This window comes from Mesocricetus auratus, unplaced genomic scaffold, assembly GCF_017639785.1.
Source record: "Mesocricetus auratus isolate SY011 unplaced genomic scaffold, BCM_Maur_2.0 Super-Scaffold_100007, whole genome shotgun sequence".
Classification (NCBI taxonomy): Eukaryota; Metazoa; Chordata; class Mammalia; order Rodentia; family Cricetidae; genus Mesocricetus; species Mesocricetus auratus.
Window position 1 is genome coordinate 40,661,533 of NW_024429191.1, and position 24,672 is coordinate 40,686,204.

The following is a 24,672-nucleotide window of genomic DNA, read 5'->3' on the forward strand; positions in this document are numbered from 1 at the left end:
TAGTGCTCAATTATTTGAGGGATTTTTTAAAAAAGTTTTTTATATGCAGCAGTGTTTGCCTACATATACATACATGTACCACACACATATGCGCTGCTCTCAGGGGCCAGAGAAGGAATGGGATAATCTGAAACTAAAGTTACAGATAGTTCTGAGCCGCCATGTGAATGCTAGGAACTGAAGCCAGGCTCTCTACAACAAGTACTCTTAATTACTAGGCGATTTTCTCCAGCTGTGGTTTTCCTTATTAAATAACTTGCTTTTAAATTCAGATGCCCATTTTGAATAAGAACATACATGAAATCAGTTATCATCACTATGGTATGAAGAGGAAGGTTTTTTTTATTGAGATATGACTCACACAAGAGAAAACTCACCACCCTAAAGCACACAATTTAGTTTTGTTTCTAGATTATTCACAGTTTTGTGCAAGCAACACTAATTTCAGATCATTTGCATCTTCCTCAAATCTCCTGTATTATTAGTCACTGCCCTCTCTGCTCCCTCTAGAATCCCTAGCAACTACAATTCTATTTCCTGTCTTTATGGATTTGCTTATTCTGGTTCTTTGTTTCATATATATAAATGGTATTAGATAATATATGGTCTTTTATGACTGATTTTTTTTTCACCTAGCATCCTATTTTCAAGACTCATGCAGTCAAGTGTGGTGGTACACACCTTTAATCTCAACACTTGGGAGACAGAGGCAGAAGGATCTCTTTGAGATCAAGGACAGCCTGCTCTACACAAGTTCCAGGACAGCCAGGGCTACAGAGACCTCATCCAATAAATAAATACATAAATACATAAATATATGCATGTATAAATAGATTAAGTAGTACACAAATAAATACTCATCCTTGCTGCATCGGTGAACCATTTTATTTTATGGCTAAATGATTTGCCTTTGCACAGAGGTACAACATTTTGTTTATTTATCAGTTGATCAACATTTGGGGCTACTATGAAAAATGCTGCTATGAACAACTATGTTTTCTCCCTTCCGAATATACTTCAAAGGGTAGAATGGCTGGGTCCCCATGTTTACTATTTACCTTTGAGGAACCATCAAAGTACTAGTGCATTTTTAAGATAAAGAACCATTGAAACTACCGCTGACCTGCACAACAATGAAAAGTATTTCAGGAAATACTGCCAAAGACAAAGGTACTAAAGCTAGATTTGTTTGGTTTAGTCAGAATGGTATTTCTGAAATTTTCATCAGGGAGTGTAGACAGAGGACAAGTGGGGAGAATGAAGACAAGACACCACTTGACCACCACAATGAGAAGAGCTGGATGGGTCAAGAAGTGAGAAAAGGCAGGGAAGCCATCAAAATGGTGAGGAAAGCCTCCCAATCACCAGAAAGCCATGTGGTAAGGCCCAAGGCCCCTCACAGGAAATAAAGACGGAGAGGCTTCAGAGGAAGCACAAGTTTAGTCTTCACATCAGAATTGCTAGCAAAGGCAGGCCTGAAAACAGAAGTAGCAAGTGGTACTTGGCACTGGGAGAGACAAGAAATGACCCTGGGGCCAGCATATTCACCTGGGAGGAACAAGGGAGGACCAAGAGAGTGCAAAGGGAAACATTTTACTGTTACGTACAGCAAGACATAGATGAGAAGACCTGCCTTCTACTAAGGACCCCCAAGAACAGTGCAGAGCAAAATTGCAGCCATTCATTATCCCTCCCTGACAGCCCCAACACTGCCAGGGATTCCCTGCCTGGAATCGACCACCTGCTGCCCTGCCCTTCCAGGCCTGAGAAGATCAAGAGGTCCAGGAACTTGCCTAGACTTCCAGTATTGTCCGCACCCTCCCTCTTTCCTCCTGTAACTCCAAAACTGAGACTGTTAGAGGACAATCTCCACACTGATTCAAACCAGGCCTGGTGAAGTGTCTGGCACACATCTGCTACAGGAATGAATGATACCTCCAAGCAATGAATCCAGCTATCTATTCACACTCTTCCCATCCTCCCTCCTCAGAACCTCACCAAACCTCCAATGCAAGGCCCATTAAAAGCCCACCCTGAGTATAAAACAGTGCCCATCAAAAACAAAATACCGGTGTCTGAGCACATCTATAATGCCATCACTCAGGAGGCTTATGTATTATTGTCATGCATGTGAGGTCAGTCTAGTCTGAGATCCACAGACCCTATCTCAAAAAACAAAACAAAAAAGCCTACCATGGTATATAGATATTTACAGCTTTAAAACAACCCAAGATCACTGTCTACCCACCACAGTCACCACCAGAAAGATTAAAGGACTTGGAAGCACCGGGCGTTGGTGGCACACACCTTTAGTCCCAGCACTTGGGAGGCAGAGGCAGGCGGATCTCTGTGAGTTCAAGGCCAGCCTGGTCTACAAGAGCTAGTCCCAGGACAGCCTCCAAAGCCAGAGAAACCCTGTCTCGAAAAACCAAAAAAAAAAAAAGGACTTGGAAGCTATAGGGGGAAAGGCTAACAGCACCGGCTTCAGCTGTAGGCATCCCCAGAACCCTGAAGGATTCTGATTGGCCTCTTCTGTCCCTTGGCCACACCCCCTCTAAAAGAAAAGCAAAACCGAGCAGGCTAACATAGAACAGGAGAATTTTTTAGTCTATTTCACACCAAATTTAACAAGCATAAACAAACAGAAGTTTGCATACCATAATTTTTTTGTAATTCTTAAAAGATTAGAAGTATGCTGCCAAATGTCAAAACAGAGTACCAAAAGGAAATGAAAGTTGTTATTTTCCTTTTGGTTTTATATCCATTGGCCAAGTGTTTCTATTCGGTGTTTACACTGTCATTGTCCCACTTTGTTTGGAAAAATAATCAAGGAATGCATTTCCAGCACTGACAACTGCAAGTTACACAGATCTACACGCCCAGTGGCTTCTTCCTGCGCCCAGAAAAACCAAACAAACTCTGCTTTATAGAAACTCCAGCAGCGAGGCCAACAAAGAAAGGTTGTGGATGGCTGCACATTGGCCTCTCTCACTCCAGCTTTCTCTCCCCCTTGAGCCATGCTGGGGAAGAACAGGGCCATGAGAACTGGGCTGACCAGAAGCATCTTCATATGCCTCCCAAGAGAGCACAAGCACAAAGCCTCAAGAGTCTACAGCAAAGCCAAAGCTCCTGCCGTTGGCATGCACTTAGGTCAGTGTCTACTACTACCTGGATGAGTGCTAAGCAAGCACTATGTGCCCAGAGCTGACTCAAGCAGCTCCCAGTACTTCATGAACTAAAAGGAGCCACTGAGCTGGATAAGGCTCTGTGCTCTCACTAATGAACCACATATGGGACCACTCGTCCTCAACTCCAGTCCAGTACTGACAAAAATCTGCAACTCCTAACACAACCAGCCTATGATCCACAAATAGAGAAACTGAAGGGCTAAAGGTATGGCTTATTTGGTAGTATCTACCTAGCATGCATGAAGAATAAAACTGGGTAAGGCAGAAGTGTTAGGATCAGAAATCCAAGGGACTGGAGAGATGGCTCAGCAGTAAGAACACTCACTGGCTTTTTTTCTAGAGGACCCAGATTCAAGTCTCTATACCCACATCAGGTGATCCACAACCACATTTAACTCCAGCTCCAAGGAACTTCAATGCCCAATGGCCTCTTCTTCTGTACTTCATAGACACACATACATATACACAATTAAAAAACTAAATCTTAGCCAGGCATAGTGGCTCACTCCTTCAGTTCCCACACTTACGAAAAAGAAGCAAACAGATCTTTATGAGTTTGAGCCAGTCTAGTCTATGTAGTGAGTTCTAGGACAGCCAGAGCTACATAGTGAAACTCTGTCTCCAAAAAGAAAAAAGAAAAAAAAAATCCTCAACAGTCCTTCAACATATAACAGTGTGATCAGCTCAATTTCAGAAAAATGCAAATTAAAACTATACTGGAATACTGTTTACACTTGGCAGGAATCTAAACACGTGACTACACCTGAGGCTGGCAAGGCTATGGGGAAATGAACAGTCACACTGCAGGTGAGAAAGAAATGTGGACAGTCTGGAGAAAAACTGGGCCATCTGTCAAATGCCTCATAGGTAAAGATGACTGCCACCAGGCTTGATTTTCTGAGTTAAATCCCTAGAACCTACACAGTACAAAAAGAGAAGCAACTCACAAGTTGTCTTCTGTCCTCCACAGATACAAGCTATAATAAATGTAAATATAATAATAATAATTGTAAGTAAGCAGAATAATAATAAGTAAGGCAGAAAGTGAGAGAAAGACACCAAGTGCTGACCTCTAGCCTCCCTAAGCATGAGCACACATAAGCAAGACAACCTTGAGCGAGAGTGTGAGAGCATTTGAGCACGGACACAACTATGCTCCTATCTCATCTCTGTGAGTTCCAGAATATCCAGGGCTTCATAATGAGACCCTGTCCCAAAAATACAACAGGGGAGGGAAGAGAAGGGGGAGGAAGAGGGAGGAAAGGAGAGAGGGTGTGAGAGAGAGAATGTTGAAGTTTATACACAATATGCTATCTTTATTTAATAAAGGGGGGAAGCTGGGCTTAGTGGCACGCATCTTAAATTCCAACACTCAGGAGGCAGAGAGGCACACGTATCTCTGTGAGGTGAGGCATCCAGGGCTACTCAGTGATATCCTGCCTCCAAACAAGAAAAAAGAATAAGGAAGAGAGAACCCACACAAGCAGGTTATATTTATATGGACACGACTGGAAGGATACTACACTACCAAGTAGTTACCAAGGAAAATGGCAGGCAGAACCCAGGTGACCAGAAGTGAAAGAAAATACTATCTAAAGTATGTCTTTTATAATGACATTTACTTACTTATTTGGCAGGCACACGGGTCACAGTGCATACTTAGAAGTCAGAGGACAACTTACAAGTGCTTTTACCCACTCAGTCACCTCACCAGCCTCCTGATGTATTTTAATGACCTTTCATTTTAGAACTGAGCATTTCACAAGAAAAAAACAAAAACAAGGCTCGAGGGAGAGATGGCTCAGTGGTTAAGAGCATTGGTTATTCTTCCAGAGGACCCTGGTTCAATTCCCAGCATCCACATGGCAGCTCATAACCACCTGTAACCCCAGTTCCAGTGGTCTCACACCCTCACACAGACATACATGCTGGCAAGACATCGATGCACATCAAATAAATAAATTATTTTAAAAAATTAAAAGTCCTATTTTTTGTTGTTGATTTTGAGATAGGGTTTCTCTGTGTAGCCCCAGCTGTCTGGAACTCGCTCTATAGACCAGGTTTGTTGAGAATGCAGATCCGCCTGCCTCTGCCTCCCGAGTGCTGGAACTAACGTCATTCACCACCACCACTTGACTCCATTTTTTAATTTAAAAAAGAAATGCCAGAGCCACATCAAAACCTTTACCTAACAAACCTAGATGCCAGCCCAGACCCTACTGTGATCTCTGCACCTGTTGTGAAGAGCAATCTAAGCACCAACAATGGCCAGCCAGGGCAAGGAACCCAGGCCTTACTAAGCCTGCCTGTCCCTCTTCCCTTGTGAGGCTCCCCTCCAAGCCCTTCCAGCTTCACATTCAGTGGTTTCCTTGCAGTCTACTACAGTCTAAGTCTTTCCTCTGTAGACCCATGTACAAACTCTCCCCAGTGTGTATCCCCATCACAAGGTCACATCAGGTTTGGTCATTCACGTACCAGGCCTTACCTAGTACACATCTATCCCTTATTAGGCCTGGGCACAAAACTGGAGGACGCTGACCAAACAGACACTGCCTACCTCTCCAAGAGCTCAGTAGACACAACACACAAGGAGCAGACAGGACAGCAAGGACAACCAGCTTATTCTTCCTTTGAGCAGATGGGGAGGGGCTGCTACCAAGGGCTTATCTGGATGCAAAGCCATCCCCACCTCAGGCATCCCTTGGGAAAGCCCCTACTATCAGCAAACAAACCAAAGCGGCCTAAGGCTCACAGAATGGCAGGTCATCAAGCTACTATAGTCAGTCACCATAAGCCACAACAAAATCATGTTTCCACATCACCCACCAGAGGAGAAAACCTCAGACCAAGCTATTCCAAACTGTTTCCAAGGGCCTCAGAGGGCAGAGAGTAACCACAGGTTGAGCTTTCCTACTAAGGAGGATATTTACTTCCCCTTTCTGGGCTCTAGACTGATTTTTTTTCCCAAATAAAGTTTTATAAAGCTTTATTATAGCTTTTATATGTCTAATAAAAGAGTCTTTAAAACAGTCAGTGTACCTTTTGCTGGACACTGTCCACAAGTGCCTGATACCTTCCTGGTGGCCAGTCTTGGGGGAGATCAGCATCTACACTGGAAGTGGTTCTGTGACTAGTCCAGTGGCCGTGCACCACTGAACAGTAAATCCAGGGTTTTCCCACCACAAAGGCTATTCACAGGAATTCCCACAACTCTGATCTATCCACATGCACAATGAATGCCAAGGACCCTGGAAGGAAATGACTAGGCACAGCATGTCATGGAGAGGCCTGCTTGGCCCAGAGCCTATTCCAGCTCCCTGCTTGTACCACAGTTAGCCTCAGGAAAACACATTTCCTAAGCAACAGGCCTGTTTTCTGAGGACTCCTGTTTAAAAAAAAAAAAAAAAAAAAAAAAAAAAACGACAAGTAGAAAGGACCAACCCCTGTCATCAAGCCTACCCAGTGCTGCTCTTACTTGGAAAGACTTTGGATGCACTAGGTACTATGTGGCAAGTAACCCTTTCCTGCATACCACGGAGACAGAGAAAATGTAACCCTACCCAAAGAGCCAATGTGCCACATTCTGGAAGCCTCCAAAAAGTATGCAGCATTGCCAACAGTCTGGTTCTACAACCTAGCCTTCACCCTCCCACCCTGCTGCTCTACCTCCACACCCTACGGCTAGCAGCAACAGACAGTACCCGAACTGCTGCTCATTCTTCCAAGTCCTCTGTGTCACCAAGCCTGTCTGGCCCAGGCCTCTCCAGGCTTGCTAGCAACACAAGGGAAAGTTGGGGCGCACAATCAGCTCTCCTGGAAAGAAGAAAAGCAATGCAGGAGGGTGGGAGAGCGGTGGTAACAGACAGACTGAGAGTAAGCCAGAACTCAGCTAACAGTAGTTACAGCTGACAATTGCCACGGCTGACGGACCTTTGGGTCAGGTTCTACTTCAGCCTCCCTTTCAGTATGTACTTTCAAATGTCTCAGATAATCACTGGGGGCTCATAAAATGATAGTACAAAATATGGTGCTTTGGCATGCTGACCACTTTGAATTGAAGGGCAGCAGATGACCTCAGAACCCAAGCCATCTGACTTTCCCCTCCCCTCCTGTCTGTTGTCTCTTTCCCAGAGCAAGTCATGGAAACTAGGATCCTCTTTCCCAAGTCGGGTCACAAAAACAAACCCTTTCTTCCCAAGCAGACACACAACCAGCCAGGAAAAGCAGAGCTAGGTCTCGTTGATTTCACCTAGGTCTTTACTACATACAAAGACCCCCCCCAGGTCTGCTAAAATCAACACACCCCAGTCATTCTGAAAGTCCTTTGGCACCTAAAATGATGATTGCAGAAGTCAGCTACACTTTTATGTGTCTCATTATGAGGATGCCAGCTATGATCCCATATAGGAAGACTCAGCCCCTCCTATACCCTTTTAATAATCTTAGGGGACTTTGTACAAAAAACCAATACCTTGAGCTAGGGGTATAACTCAGTGGGAGAGTGACTATCTGCCATGCACAAGTCTCTGGGTTCAATCTCTAGTATAGTAATGGAAGGGGTAGGGTGAGTTGGAGGAAGAGGGAGAGAAGAGGTACAAAAGTGAGGGAGAGGAGACTGGAAAAAAATATACTGAGTATAGAATGAATAAAACCTATTTTAGCACTGTTGACTTTAATTCTCTGGAAACAGCTGAACAGACAGTAGAGAAGGAAAAAAAAAAGCAAGATACTTACTCAAAGGCAAAAGAACTAAATGAAGGCCTGGTGTAGTGGCACATGCCTTTAGTCACAGTGCTTGGAAGGCAGGCACATCTCTGAGTTCAAGGCCACCCTGATCTACACAGTGTAGGTTCTAGGACAGTCAGGGCTACACATATAGAGGCCCTGTCTCAGAGAGGAGGGGGAAAAAAAGAACTAAATGAAAACAATAATCTGGGTTTTGGTAGGAAGAGAAAGAAAAGGGGTTGCTTGTTTAAAGATACATATACTTCTCTTTCTTCAAAGTTTAACATCTACTTTACAGTCAGGTTACATAGTTAATTATGTTTCTTGCTTTCTCTTATGCCAATAAAAATTTTTAATCAACCAAGTGTTTTCTTTGATAATTTATTTCTCTTTAAAGAAAAGAAAATGACCCAGGCAGTGATGGCAAGACAGCCAGGGCTGTTGCAGAGGGAAAGAAACACTATATTGAGAAAAATAAAAAGAAAACGAGGTGTTTCTTTTTTTCCTGCACAAAATGGATCAGATTAGTTGGAAAGATCACGAGTTTTTAAAAGTATATTTGTTCTTGTTCTGTTTTAAAGGCTCTGTTTTATTTTTGTTTTTTGTTTTGTCTTCTTTTTAGAGACATGATCTTCTCCTGTGACCTAGACAGGTCTCAAAATTGCTATGCAGTTAGGTGTGGCGGCACATGCCTTTAATCCAGAGAGATGGCTCTACAGTTAAGAGCACTTACAAGGCAGAGGCAGGCGGATCTCTGTGAGTTCAAGGCCAGCCTGGTCTACCAAGGGAGTTCCAGGACAGGCTCCAAGACAATACAGAGAAACCCTGTCTCGAAAAACCAAAAATAAAAATTTAAAAAAAAGAGCACTTACAAAGGGCCCCAGCACCCACATGACAACTCACCTTTAATCCTAGCACTCCGGGAAGCAGAGGCAGGTGGATCTCTGTGAGTTTGAGACCAGCCTGGTCTACAAAAGCTAGTTCCAGGACAGCCTCCAAAGCCACAGAGAAACCCTGTCTCAAAAAACCAAAAGAAAACCACAAACAAATTCAGGCTAGCTACATAATGAGTTCCTGTCTCAAAACCAACACAGCAAGGCATGGTGGCACAAGTCTATGTCTATAAGCCCAGTACTTGGAAGGCAGAAGCAAGAGAATTAGGAGTGTGAGGCCAGTCTCAGCTACAAGTTCAAAGCCAACCTGGACTATAAGATGCTACCTTGAAAAGCCAAAAAGTAAAATATATAAAGCAGAAGTTGAGGATGAGCATCAGCATGTACAAAAAGCAATCTTCCCAACCCAGCGTCTCTGACTACATTCAACAAAAGCACTAACTACAAGGTTAAAGAATACTACAGAAGGGAAAACCAGGCTAACAAAAATGGAGGACAAAGAAAGACTTTACCAAAAAGCAGGGTTAGAAATCAAAGACCAAATGAGCTTCCTAGAAGCCTCAGGTCAAATGGATTCACACCGTGTACAAGTGAAAAACCAATCAGATTCATTGGTGATTTTCCTTATCCTGAGGCCTGAGATAAACGAGTCTTTGAACCCTCCAAAAACAGAAACATGGTCTGATGTGCTCCCCAACTTTATGAATGGTGGAACTGAGTCCCCAGAGACAGAGCTTCTCTGTCTCCCACTATCAGCACATTGCTGCCCAATAACTCCTATGAGAGAGAAGTGCCCACCCAGCATGCAAACTATCCCATCACACCCACTTAGCACACATGGAGCTAACAAGGACAGATGTGATCTATCGCTAGGACCCAGTATACAGACCAGGAAAACACAAATCTAAAACCTTGTAGGATATATAAATAAAGGCATTGCCTTGGTACCCAGGAATGCAAACCTTACCATCACTGGATCTCATGAGAACACAAGTCTGTCCCCCTAAAATGCAAGAGCAGAGCAAAGTCTCAGGGAGCTGAGCATGTCCTCTACCCCAGTGCTGAGAAGGTCCTCTACTCATCCTAACCCACAGCTGCAGCCTGAGCCAGAGAAGGGGAGAGGCTTTCTACCAGAGGAGCAGTATGTTCAGCAATCCTCGGCTAACAAAGAACAGCCCAAAGAAGCCTGTGCTCCCCCCATGCACTGCCATGCATTTTTATACATACTACACTTCAGACACAAGTTCCTCCAAAACGTGTTTGCTGAAACAAACAGAAACAAAGCACTCCCTACCCTTTCATATGTGACACTTTCTTCTTGATCCATGCATCCTAATTTCAAATTAAGCAACATGTAGTTAAATTAAAATAGCAACTATTTACAATAGCCAAAATTAACCCCTCAAATAACTAAACAGGAAGGTAAACAAGTTGTCATCTACCCATACAGACATTACTCAATAATAATAGCAATAAAGTGCTGATCCATGCTACAACATGAAAAAACCTGGAAACAGGCCAACCAAAAGGTCACATGATATAAGATACTAGGCACAGGGAATGTCTGAATCAGGCAAACCAGAGTTAGAAAACAGCTCAGTGATTAGGCAGGGCGATTGTAAGCCTCTATCCCAAGTTTAACATGGCTACAATGTTAAATTTTATATTTTGCAGTAACAAAATTAAAATAGCAATACTCTTATTAATGTTTTGCCTTAACAGAAGTGATAACCAAATTCAACCCAAATCAATATTTTTGTTTAGAGATAATCATTACTTCACAACTGGAAAAAGCTTTGAACACAGAGCATATAAAAATCTACATTACAGCCAGGCATGGTGGCATACGCCTTCCATCACAGCACAGATCTGAGTTTGAGGCCAGCCTGGTCTAAGGAGTAAGCACCAGCAATGCCAGACCTACACAAATAAAACCTGTCTCAAAAAAAAGAAAAGGAAAAAAAGAAAACAAAAATCCAACATTAACTAGGCATGGTGACATAGAACTTTTTTTTAATTTAATTTTATTTATTTATGGTTATTTTGAAACAGGGTCTCTCTACAGAGCCCTGGCTGTCCTAGGCTCTGTAGACCTAGAACTCACTATGTAGACCAGGTGGGCCCTGAACTCTCAGAGCTGTGCCTGCTTCTGCTTCCTGAGTGCTGATATTAGAGACATTTGCCATCAAGAAGCAGAGGCAGATCAATGAATTTCTGTGAGTTCCAGGCCAGCCAGAGCTACCATAGTAATACCCTGTCTCAAAATTAAAAAAAAAAAAATTATGTGGCTAGAGTGATGGCTTAGTGGCTAAGAGCACTAGTTTTTCTTCCAGAGAACCCAGGTTTGGCCAGCTCACAATTGTCTGGGACTGGAGTCCAAGATCTGACACCCTCTTCTGGCTTACAGGGACACTGCACACAGGTGATACACAGACATATATGCAAGCAAAATACCCATACACAAAAAATAAAATAATAGTAACAAATAAATAACTAGAACTGGCCATAAACATATGCCTTTAATCTCAGGACTACAGACACCAAGAAAGGTGAATCTCTATTAATGAGGCCAGTATGATCTATATATTGAGTTCTAAGACAGCCAGAACCACATAGAGAAAAAAGTAAAACAAAATAAATGAATAAATAAGCAAAAACCCAGCAGGCGGTAGTGGTGCACTCTTTTAATCCCAGCACTTGAGAGACGGAGGCAATCAGATCTCTGGGAGTTTGAGGCCTGCCTGGTCTACAAAGTGAGTGCCAGGACAGTCAGAGCTATCAGCCAGAGAAACCCTGTCTTGAAAAACAAACAAACAAACAAACAAACAAGCAAGCAAGCAAGCAAAGAATTTGCAGCCCAGCATTGGTGGTGCAACACTAGGAAGGCAGAGACAGGTGGATCTCTGAGTTCAATACCTACCTGGTCTACAGAGCAAGTTCCAGGTCAGCCAGGGCTATACAGAGACACCCTGGGAGAGGAGGTTAAGAATTTTAAACAGCTGGGCGTTGGTGGAGCACACCTTTAATCCCAGCACTCGGGAGGTAGAGGCAGGCGGATCTTTCTGAGTTTGAGGCCATCCTGGTCTACGGAGAGAATTCCAGGACAGCCTCCAAAACAATACAGAGAAACCCTGTCTCAAAATACCAAAAAAATAAAAAAAGAATTTTAAACAAGCCCACAGTGGAAGCTGGGTATGGTTATTCACACTTATAAACCCAGTTCAAGCTGAGTGTTTGGAGATTCACTGAGTCACAGGCAAGCCTGGGTTACAGAATAAACCCTGCTTCAAATAAAAGGATAATGGTCAATCTTTACCTAGTAAGTGTACAGAAAATCCAAATCCATTAAAAATATACAGCTAAGCCGGGTGGTGGTGGTGCACGCCTTTAATCCCAGCACTCAGGAGGCAGAGGCAGGCGGATCTCTGTGAGTTTGAGGCTGGGCTGGACCGATAGCCTCCAAAACATTACAGAGAAACCCTGTCTCGTAAACCAAAAAAAAAAAAAAAAAAAAGCCACTATCAATAAAGTTTGGGATTTGCTTTAGAATAATACATTGAAGAAATCTAGATTTAAAATATTGAAGCTGACTAATGAGTTTCGAGTTTCACTAAATTATACTGCCTTCCCTGCATAAGACCGAACTAGACTCCCTTAATATAAGTGACAATGGTGCAGCTGGGACAATATATGAGGTCATAGGCAGTAGTGGGTCCAATATCTAACACTTATGCACAAATTAACTTAGTGGAGCCCATTCTATATGGAGGGATACCTTGCCCATCCTAGACACAGGAGTGTGGGGGTGGAGAGGTATCTTGGTTCTGCCTCAAGGAGATGGTGGGACAGACTTAGTACCCTCTCTGAGGAGCAGATGGGAGGTGAGGGAGCTGGAGGAGAGGAGGGAGGAAAAAAGGGAAGAGAGGAGGGAGAGAGAACTAGGATTGAAGTGTAAAAAATAAATTCAAAAAAATTATGCTGTTTTCATTACTGAATCCTCTATAATGAAACCAAGTTTATAATCAAGTTTCTGGATTATCTAAATTGATAAAAGCATCAAGTACCCTTAGATGTCAAATGCCAAGGGCCCTTCAGAAGAAAATCAGAGTCCCAATTCAGATTGCCAAGCAGGAATACAAGGAAGTGTCTAGCTTAAACCCTCTAGAGGCCTGTTGAAACTTCAGTTATCAGCTAGGTTCAGGCAATGTCTGGACACAAGGGGATCTTTGCCGGAAATGCCTTTAATGAGAACTCCAGAAACAGCCCTTCAAAACAATATAAACAGATGAGCCTCCAGCCTGGGCACTGAAGGAAGCAAACCCCACCCCCACACGCAGTAGCACCCTGATAATGTCATTGCCCATTCTCTTGGTTCTCCTCCTTTCTCTTTAGAACTAGTCTTACAAGGAAGGCAGTCTACTGGTTTCCTGTCACATTCCCAGTATCTAGGAGAGTGCTTGGCACCAAGATGCCCAACCACAGGCTTGTTGTGTAACTTTGACTTCTGATAGAAATGGCTCCAAAAGTACCTTATAAGGACTTGCTTTTCATGAACTCCAAGCATGATACCCAAAGCAAGGTACCAGAATATACTACAGACTACAGTTGGGTACCAAAAAAGGAGGGGATGGGAAACCAAGAGTCATAGTACAAACAATACCACCTAAAATAGCATCAGTGACAGCACAGAACACAGGGCCTTGGGTCAGGAGGATATGGAACAGTTGGTGCCAGGTAGAAAGAGAAGGAGAGACTTTGGGACAAGAATCTAGGGACAGGAAATGAGGTCAAGTGCAGGAGATGAAGAGCTGAAACAAGGAGGTATGGCAAGTTCAACCACCCGAACAGAGAACACTGTCATAACTGGACCTGATAAGTCCTTGTGTTCCCAGAGTGGGAGAACAAGCAGAGAAGAAAATGAGTGGGCACCATGGGAGAGCTGGGGCCTATTGAGAACTGGTACTCACAAACCCCATCTACAGATGGCGCCCACACTGGCTCTGACCCATTGTTGCCAAGCAACAGTGTAGCCTCCAACTGCTGAGTGTTCTGATTTGTCCATGAAGCTGCAAGTATGGAAAGCTGCACAGGATCTGATTTTGATGTTGGTAACTATAGTGGACAATTAATGGCCTCCCAAGGGCCTAATCCCAAAGACATCCACAGCCTAGTCCAAGATCCTGTTACATGCTCGATTACTCTAGATAAAGACACTGAATCACCCAATGGGTCAAACAAACACAAGGGTCCTTTAGAGTGGAGGTGGGAGGCAAGTGAGGCAGTGTCACGCTGATGCTATGAAATGGTCAGAATAATCACAGCTGGCTGAGATCAAGCCATGAGCAAAGAAACATAGAAGATCTAAAACTGGGTTCTCCTGCTTGGCTGCCCAGTTCACATCAGGACCACCAACACTGTGGCCTGAACCCCCAGACAGCCAGCAAACTGAGGTAGCACCCAAAAGAAACACCATATAGCCAAGCCAGCTCGCACTGTGGTTCAACCCTCCCCAACAGCTTTCCTCTTGTCCATACCAAGAACTGCAGGTCAGAATCATCCCATCTCCCTGATACCCTGAGCCCAGTCAGGAGCAGTATCTTTCCAAAGACACGTGTCTCAAGCTTACCAGAAAGCTCCTTATTTTCACCACATGGCCATAAAATTCTCTGGGGATTTCTAGAAAACACAACTGTTTTAAGTGTGGGCATTCTAGTCCCAAAGGACCATTCATGTCATGTCAGCACCAGCCCATGACAAAACTCATTTTGGCTCTGGGAAACAGGGTGGGACAGGAACTCTTTCAGCCCCCCCCCCCTTCTCACTGCCACTGAACAGTGCCACTGTCAGGTGCTCTGGGAGAAGCCTCAGGTCCTTGGGCCCTGCTGCCACCTGGCTCCCCAGCACCCGAGCAAGATCTTAACAACACAGCAACCCATTTCAAATAAGGTCCATTGCTTTCAGCAGAAAGGGCTATTCAGGTAAGGAAGGGGGTGGAGGACCTACAGCAGTGCCCACTCACCACACCAAAAGACTGAAAATCATACCAGTCCAATCGTATCCAGTTTTTGCCAGGCCTTCCTCCTCCACTCAACTGGACACCAGGTCCCCAGCCCTCTGCACAGCACAGCACAGCATTGGCTTTGTTCTTCTCCTCTATCCCTGTAACTCCATGCTTTCAGGACTCAACTTCCAGATGGTTTCCTTTGATGCTTTGTCCACCATTTTTACTTTTCTACCTGCAGATATACCCAAGGCTAACATTTCTCATTCTGTCAGGAAGCCAGTATCTATAGACCCAAAGATTATAGGCAAGGACTTAAACTTCATTCACTCACTCATGGATCCCAGACCAGGGAACATAGTACGTGTGTGTAATAAGCATCAAATAGGGACATAGATGGAACTTCCTTTTTGTCCAGAACACCACAAATGATATGAAATATATTAGGTTAAAAACCTTACTTGTTAGCTGGGCGGTGGTGGCACATGCCTTTAATCCCAGAATTTGGGAGGCAGAGGCAGGTGCATCTCGGTGAGTTCGAGGCCAGCCTGGTCTACAAGAGCTAGTTCCAGGACAGTCTCCAAAGCCACAGAGAAACCCTGTCTCGAAAAACAAACAACAACAAAAAAAACCTTGTTATTTTTTACTAGTAACATTAAATATCAAAGTTATAAGCTCTTTAGTACAACTGTCTAGAACAAACTTATAAAAATATATAATTTGGGGGCTGGAGACATGGCTCAGTGGTTAGGAGCACTGGCTGATCCTTCCAGAGGACTGGGGCTCAATTCTCAGCACCCACAGGCAGCTCACAACTGTCTGTAACTCCAGTTCTAGGGTACCTGGCACCTTTAAACAGACATACATGCAGGCAAAAACACCAATGCACATAATTTTTAATATGTATGATTTTTCTGAGCATGATCACACATACCTCTAAACCCTGAACTTTCAAGGCTGAGGCAAGAGAATCACAAGTTTTAGGTCGTAAAACTTTACCTCAAAAAAAAAAAAAAAAAAAAAAAGAAAGAAAGAAAGAAAGAAAGAAAGAAAGAAAGAAAGAAAGAAAGAAAGAAAAACCAGGCAGGGAGATATAAAGAATTACAGTTTATGTTCTACAAATATTGGGCCTGGAAAGATGGCTCATTGGTTAAGAGAACTAGCTACTCTTCCAGGGGACCCAAGTTCAATCCCACCACTCACACAGCAGCTAACAATCTGACACCTTCTTCTGGCCTCCGGTGGCATCAGGCAAGCACAAAGTACATCAAGAAGCAGGCAAAACAGCCACGTAATATAAAATTTTGCAAATATTGCCTGCTGAAATCATTAAAACAATCTGAAGTATGATATGAGAAGGAACCCTTGATGGAGAGACAAGAACTGGCTCTGCCTGCTCCTTGCCTGGGGCTCAGGTGGAAGGGATTACCCAACAGAAGATAACCTCTCCCTCCTCCTGCACTTAACCTTCTTTACCCTTTGCTAAACTACCCACTTCTCCAAGGTGGCTCAGAGACCATCTTCCTTTCTCCATCTGCCTTACCACTTTTCTGTAGCCCATTCCCAGTGACTAAGAGAGCTCAGGACTCACTACTCACCTTTAACACACAGGCTTCCTCTTTCTCTCTAGCTCCCATTTGCTGGAATCTTCCGGGCCCTGATACTTCCAGAGACTTCCCTGAGCTCAGCTCTCCATCCATAAAATTAGAATTGTCTGAGCACTTCTAAAACTCACTGGTCCCTCCCTGATTGGTCTGGGAAGAAGCCCATCAGATACATAAAAAAAGAAAGAAAAAAAAAAGCTTTCCAGACTTCATGAATAAGAACTCCTGGGGCATCAAATCCAAACTCTTGAGCTACAAAGCGCCCTCCCCAGCAACAGAGATGCAACAGAGCACACAACCAAGAGGCTACACAGAGCACCACACTCAAGCCCACTTCAGGAATCCAATCCTACTGCCCCCATGGGAAATACATTCCCATTAGCTTTATAACGTTCCTTGTCCTTCAGGCCCACCTACCTTCTCTCTGACTCTTCTAAAATTTTTTATTCTATATTCTATTTTTTTGCATGCATGTGTGAGGATGTTGGATCTCCTGGAACTATAGTTACAGACAGCTGCCATGTAGGTGCTGGAAATTGAACCCAGGGTCTCTGGAAGAACAGGCAGGGCTCTTAACCATTGAACCATCTCTCCAGCCCCAAATTCTATATTCTTAGACTCCTGACAAAAATCAAAATCACAGTTCATGCACTGCTGGCTTCTAACTTTCTCACAAATGTTAACTTTGTCCTCTTGGTCAGACTAAGTGTGCCAGCAAAAAAATTTCATTTACACCCATCAATCTGACCCCAGACTTCAAATATCTGCCTACTGTTACAAACTATCTTTCAAATGTTCATATGGCTACACCTCTTGGTTGCTACTCAGAAGGTAATATAGTTTTGTTTTGTTGTGTGGTGTGATGAGGTTAACTATTTCCATAAAAATTACCTCGTAAAATTTCAAAATCAACCAATGTCAGACTAAATTCAAGCACATAGCCAAGCTCCCTCTCCCAGACTGAGAGCACTTAATCGATGAAATGCCACTCTTAGGAGTGCTAGGAGGAAACAGCAAATTCATTGAAACACACAGCACACCTCAGGGTGAGAGGGAAAACAAGCAGGGGTAAGGTATCAGCTAGAGCGATGGCTCAGTGGACAAGAACATGCTCTACTAGCATGAGAACTCAAATCCAGAACCCATGTAAAAACCTGAACACAGTGAGTTCAGATAAAAGATCCTTTCTCAAGACAAGGTGTGGAGCAACACAGAGACACCTGAAAAGTCTGCTCTGCCTCTCTATGCATTCCCACCAGCCCATCACATGCATGCGCCACCCCACACATACCAGTCACCCCACACACACATCATAGACAACACACACTCCACACACACAACAAAATGCCACTCATTGAAAGGATTGGTACAGGTTACCAAACCCTTCTGAGTCTTGGGGTTTTTTTGCTTTTTCAAAATACAAGAGAAATGATAACAGGAGGAAAATTTTTTTCTCTCAAACTCTAAACACCAAAGAATATTAAATCAATCTGAATTAGGTGACTTTCATTAATTAACACTGGCACTGAGGGATTTTGCCCAGATACACCAATAACGACCTCTCCAAGCTGCATTCCTAAAAGGCCTAAGCAACATCATGTCAGCCATGCAGGGATGTTGAACCTGCTTTTCCAACAGGATCTAGGATTTACTGCCATGCTGAAGGCCACTGCCATCTCACATAACTGCCCTTTTAAAGAAAATGATGCAACTAACTCACATAAGGAAAATGCCTGTGACCATGATCCAAATCATGAACAGAAAAAACAAAGACCAGTGCTCAGAGAGCCCAAATTCCTTTCCAAATACCACGCCGCCATCTTCAAGAGCAATATTTAGAAACATTGAGTTTCCTCTGCACGGCCAGCTGGTGCTAGACACCTCACATGCCTTCTCTTTCAGTCCTCAGGCCAGGATTCCAAAGACTAGTGCCCAAATGGGCAGCGTCAGTAATATACAGACACTGGTGAAAATGTACATTCTGTGAGCTGATAGATGACTCTGGAGATAAAGGCACTTAACACCAAGCCTGACAACCTGAGTTGTCCCCTCCCGCCCTCCCTCTCTCTGTCTCTGTGTGTCTCTCTCTCTCTCTGACACACACACACACACACACACACACTGTGGTGTGTGCACAGAAACAAGTAAATAGGTGGGTGGGTGGGTGGATGGATGGATGGATGGATGGATGGATGGATGGATGGATAGATGGGGGCTACAGAGATAGATAGCAGTTAAAAGAACCACTTGATGCTCTCCCAAAGGATCTGAGTTTGGATTCCAGCACCCATGTCTGGTAGCTCACAATCACCTATCACTCTAGCTCCATGGGATTCAATGCCCTCATCTGGCTATTGTGATAACCCACACAGTACACACACACAAATGCAAACACAAGATGCAAATGAATTTATATAAATTGTGTATATATCAATATAAAATTATATACATACTTGCCTTTTTTTTTTTTTGGAGCCTGTCCTGGAACTTGCTCAGTAGACCAGGCTGGCTTCAAACTCACAAAGATCCACCTACCTCTGCCTCCCCAGTGCTGGGACAAAAGGTGTGTACCACCACCACCCAACCACACACTTGCTTTTAGAAAATAGTAATAGCTAGGCATGGAGACCCACTCAGGAGGCAGAGACAGATGGATCTCCAAGTTAAGAGGCCAGACTAGTCTACCCACAAGTTCCAAGTCAGCCAGGACTACATGCTGAAACCCTGTCTCAAAAAGTAAAACAAAGCTAATAAAATAAACATACTATTAAAAAACTTGAATGTACATTTCTCAGGAAGGTGTATGATATAGTTCAGTGGCACAGTGCTTTGTCTAGTATACTCAAAGCCAGAACCACACAAAATGGAGCATAATGGCACATGCCTATAACCAGAGAATCATAATTTCAAAGTCATCCTTAACTACACAGCGAATTCAAGCCACCCAGGCTACACAGGACCCTATCAAAAGAAAAAAAAAAAAGCACACACAAAGTGTTGTCAGGCTTTATCTACTGAAATGGAAACTCTGGGGTGGAGCCTGGCAACCAGCTGAAACCAATCCTCTAGGGAATCCTGATACACAGCAAATTAGAGAGTCTATGAGTGTCTTTTCCGTGGTCTCACTTTAGGGGCAGAGCAAAATCAAAGCTCAATGGTGGACAGGCCCCCCATCCCATCCAGCCAGGAAGCCCACTAGATCCCATGCCCAACTCAAAAGCAGTCTGCCACGAGGCTGTGGCAGCCAAACTATGCCATTAGGTTTTCTCAACCACCATGAGAGTGATGTGACAATGACATTACCTAAGAAGGATGAGAGCAGAGGAAGGATGCACCCTCATTCAGAAGTGATTAATTATAAATGCTTTTAAATTCACATCATGCATTAGCCCTAGATGGCCAGCCATCCCTCAGGAAGAGCTTGTTTCTCCCAATTCCATTTGTCAGCTGAGTTACATGACCAAGAGCAAGAGTCCCTAAGGACCAACTCCTTGCACTGCTTTGAACAGAGAGAGAGCTTGAGTTACCCATTCTTTCTCTAAGTGCACACTGCCTGGACTAGGATCCACAGGAAGAGGAACCAGGAAAAGGCCTTTCTGAACCCAGGAACAAAGCCCAATCCAGGACCCAACAGAGCTGGGAGAGTCACCAGAAGAATCCAATGCACTCTAGGGTAGTACAGACCTGTTTCAAAGAAGCATGCTTTGTTTTTTTTATTTTTTTAATCAAACCTAAATAAAACACCTATCAAATAAAGTATCCCACACTGACATTTGAATCATAATACTTCCACAGATCCTAAGGTTTGGAGAAAGAAAGCCAGGAAGTTTAATTCATTCACAATTTCCAGCCTTTCAAGGAATCAGGAAGGTAACCTCCAGGTAACCTCCTCTTTGGGACTTTTTACAGGAATAGCTAAAGTAAATGGAACCCAGGTCTAGGACTCACACACCAATGTGAAGACCAACTACCTGAGTCCTGCAGCTTAACCTAGCAGGTCTGAGTATTTCCACTGATCAAAGTGATTCTGTTTTTAAAGACTGATCAAAGAGCTTCAGGATTTTTTTTTTTTTTTTTTTTTTTTTTGGTTTTTCGAGACAGGGTTTCTCTGTGGCTTTGGAGGCTGTCATGGAACTCGCTCTGTAGATCAGGCTGGCCTCGAACTCAGAGATCTGCCTGCCTCTGCCTCCCGAGTGCTGGGATTAAATACATGCCCCACCAACGCTCCGCTGAGCTTCAAGATTTTAGGACCTGAACTTTCTCAATCATCAGACTAAAAACAGGTATGGTCAAACATACCTCTAGATAAAGTGGCTAAATACACACCTTACTGCAGATATTTGTTTCTCTACACTTGCTTTTCTAAGTTTCTATTTTTAGGCACTTTAAACAAATTAAGAAAGAAAATTCTACGTCAGGCATGTGACATATACCTTTAATCTTAATATTTAAGAGGCAGAGGCAGAGGCAGGCCGGGCGTTGGTGGTGCACGCCTTTAATCCCAGCACTCCGGAGGCAGCCAGCCTGGTCTACAAAGTGAGTTCCAGGACAGCCTCCAAAGCCACAGAGAAACCCTGTCTCAAAAATCGAGGTGGGGGAGCTAAGAGCATGTGTGCTCTTTCATAGCATCCAAGATCAGTTCTCAGTACCCATGTCCAGAAGCTCCTAGCTGCCCCTAACTCCAGCTCCAGATTATCCCACACCCTCTCTGGCCTCTAAGAGCACTGCACCTACATGCACATAGAAACACACACAAATAATAAAATAATAAACAATGACATAAATCTCTTTTTAACTAAGAAAGCCGGTCATGGTGGCAAATGTATTTAACCAGCACAAAGCCAAAGCATTCCAGGCCAGCCAAAGCTACATATCCTCTGACTGACTTATCAGAAAGCTTGTCAATTTTCAAAAGCTAAATCAGCTGGAGGGCTGGGACTATAACTCAGTGACAGAGTACTTTGCCAAGCATGTGTGAGGCCTTAAGTTCAATTCCCAACACTGCAGAAAAAAAAAAAAAAAGAAATCAGCTGGACAGTCATGTCATAATACGCTGAGCCAACAGTAGTGGTTTATACCAGAACAAGGGTAAACAGTGGTGCCTGTGGTACAGAATCACAAAAACTTTGTCCTGACCAAAGGACTACTTTGTACAGACCTTTACTGAATGCTATTGTGTGTTACAAACTGAACTGGGCCTTCAAAAAGTAAAGGAGGACAGGGCAACCATTGGTCTCAAAGATGTCAGTCTCAAATGCCCAGAGTACTGCAACAGACTGTGTACAGTGAGGAGGCAGGGAGAGTAGAGGAGGGGCCCAAACACTGGTAACTGGCCAAGGCTTGACAGAGAAATTGCTTAAACCCAAATACACTTAAGTTCAAGAACCAGCAGACCAAGGGCCAAGCATGGTAGCTCAGCCCAGGTGAGGGTGAGGCAGGAGAATCAAATTCCAGGCCAACCTGGATAACACAGTGAGGCCCTTTGGGGGAAAAAAATCCTCCAACTTCAGCACTCAGGGTCACCAGGGGCTCATTCCAACAATCACATCCTATCAACAAGACAGGAAGCTCTTCAACCAGTGCAATTGAATGAAACTCATTCTCTCCATGCTTATCCCACAAAAAACTGAAAGTTACTAGTGAAATTAAAAACAAAGTTCTTTTAATTTCCAGAAAAAAAAATTGCATTCTCCAAAACTTTTCAGCTACTTTCACAGGACTCTTATCACTCTCCACTCTTGGGAAATCCACTCCTCATTATGAAAGATTATGTAAGAGAAGGCCATATTTCAACAGAGAGTTTCTACAATGATGGGCTATTTTTCAAGACTATAAACACCATGCCAGGTATAGTAACTTCGAAGCTTCAAATACATGGGCTGGGGAGAACGCTCAACGGTTAAGAGCACACACAGTTCTTTCAAAGAACCAGAGCTACAGCTCACAACCAAATGTAACTCCAGCTCCAGGGGATTCAATCCCCTCTTCTGCATTCAAGGGGCACCACTACCCACAGGTGCACCACACACACACACACACACAATTTTTTTTAAGTTTCACATTTCTCTGTAATCACATACCCTTCAGGGAAGAGAGATCTCAACAGAGCCCCCCAATCCTTCCATCTCAGGGCTCGGAATTCCAAATACCCCCACAAAATTACTCAAAGCTGGTCCTGATCCAGCAACCCCATGCAGTACAATATTTTGCAACTCATGTTTACAAAACAAGAGCCCAGTCAGACAGTTACAGATAATTAGTCTAACTTTAAAACTAGGAAAACAAACTTTAAAGACATAAAAGCAGCGTGAGTGTGGTGGCACACACCATTAATCCCTCCACCCAGGAAACAGAAGCAGGTGATCTCTGTGTGTCCAAGGCCAGACTAGACTATCTAGTAAGAGCCTATCACAAAATATAACAAAAGCAAGCATGCAAATAAATAAAAGACGAGACCTACAGGTGCTTCCCCAACACAATCATCAGTCACAAACACCCTTTAGCAACAAACTGCAGTTCCTCCCATGCTCACATAAATACAAATGAGAGCTTCATTACCAACGAAATATAGATGGAAAGCTTAATTACCAACGCACAGCCGATCCTGCGGTGTGGATTCAGTGCCGACCGCTATCACTATCTATCTAGAGTTACAAGACCACAAAGTTCCCGCTAAATCTTCATTATATTACGTAATAACGCGGACGGCGATCATAGAAATTCACCTTATTCAATAATTTCGATCCCTTCTTCCACTGGGTATTTTCTTGGGTGTGCAAAAGAATTCACACATCCTTCTCATCTTTCCCAGCCCATTTTCTTGTGTGAATGCTAAAATTAACAGGCAAGCAATTTGGAGGAATCCTTATCGCACCTTTAAAGTGTTGTGGAGTGTTCTGGAGATGGGGCTTCCAGCTGTGACACTGACACCCTATCGTTGGATGACCTTGGGGAAACTAATGCACCTTTGGGCCTCAGTTCCCCTAGTCAAAAATCACAAGTATAGCTAAACCCCATCCTTTCTCCAATATATTTCAAATGCGCCCCAAGGCAGTACTAAAATGAAGAGGCCGCGGGGGAGGGACTGAGGCCCGAGACCGAAGAATGTACTTACACCGGCCACGCTGGGGTTTCTAGGGAGCTCCCGCGGCCGGCCCCCCTGCAAAGCCACTGGGCCAACTTCAGGTTGCAAACAAAAACCTGTTGGCCGGAACTCCTCCAGGAATGGCCTGCCTCTCCCAACGCGCTCGGCTCGCGCTCCGAGGGGAGCCGGCACACAGCAGAACGAGGGTCTCCCGGAAGAGGCCGGCCCCACGCGCAGTTCGCCCACCCGGACTCGCCCAACAGGGCCACCGGGTCTCTGCCATCCCACGCGGAACAAAAGGCAGCTGGAGCCTGGCTCCGCCGCCCCCGTCCCCGCTGTGCTGTAGAGTGGGGGCCGGGCAGGGGAACCCAGTCACCAGGGTGAGGACTTGGGATAGGGGACCCCTCCCCCGACCCGCTGAAGGAGGCCAGCCGGCTCCGACCCGGACGAGGGGAAAGCCGGGGGAAGAGCACACTCTGGGGAGGGGCGGGGTTGCTCCAAACTGAAGGCTCCGTAGCTGAGGTGTGAGGCAAGGACAGGCGCCCCAGCCGGGAGGCAGATGTCCTCCCAGCCCAGAGCGGGCTCAGGTGGGGCGGAGCCTGGTTGAGCAGTCCAGTCGGGTGGGGTCCGGCTGGCCGCACAGTGCACGCCCCGGCCGGCGACGGAGAAGCCGGTGCTGCTGGGGCGTCCACGCACTGGAGGGAAGGGAGGTCCGCGCCCCGCCCCACCACGGCTCCCGAGATATCCCCCCCTCCAAGTCCCGCGAGTCTCCGCTCACCTCGATTCCCGGCCCGCGCGTGTGCAAGGCTGCAGCCGCCAGCAACGCTGGAGAGGCGGGAGCGACCCGAGCCCGTGCAGCGTTTGACACCCACACGCCAGCCAACATGGCGGCCGAGAGGGGGCGCGCCGGTGGCGAGCGCGCGCGCGCAAGCCCCTCCCCTCCGAGCGCCGATGCCCCGCCCCGTATCCACTAACTCCACCCTCTCAGTGTCCTAGGCCCCGCCTCCACTCCTATGCACCACGCCCACTTATGCCCCTAAGGCCTCCTCTAAATAGCTCCTGCTATCACACAAACCAAGCAAATTTATGCAGTCCTAAATCAGAACCCTACACATCTCCCCACCTCAACGGTTCCCCAGGGCATACACACTACCCTAACCCTCAATCCACACTCCTC

The 24,672-nt window shown here is 44.8% G+C and overlaps 1 protein-coding gene across 8 annotated transcripts in view; it reads right to left on the bottom strand.

Moving 5' to 3' along the window:
- Nucleotides 1-24,418, bottom strand: part of Epn2 (epsin 2) — a 65,277-nt gene extending 40,859 nt beyond the window's left edge. For 3 of the 8 annotated variants that reach the window (XM_040748815.1, XM_040748814.1, XM_040748809.1), the window contains exon 1: nucleotides 24,274-24,418. The gene's annotated coding sequence lies outside the window, so the exon portion shown is untranslated. Of the gene's footprint in view, nucleotides 1-14,850; nucleotides 14,875-23,136; nucleotides 23,392-23,525; nucleotides 24,132-24,273 lie in introns of those variants that run through there. The other 5 variants (XM_040748816.1, XM_040748810.1, XM_040748811.1 and 2 more) reach the window with 5 other exon arrangements.
- Nucleotides 24,419-24,672: the final 254 nt, after the last annotated feature.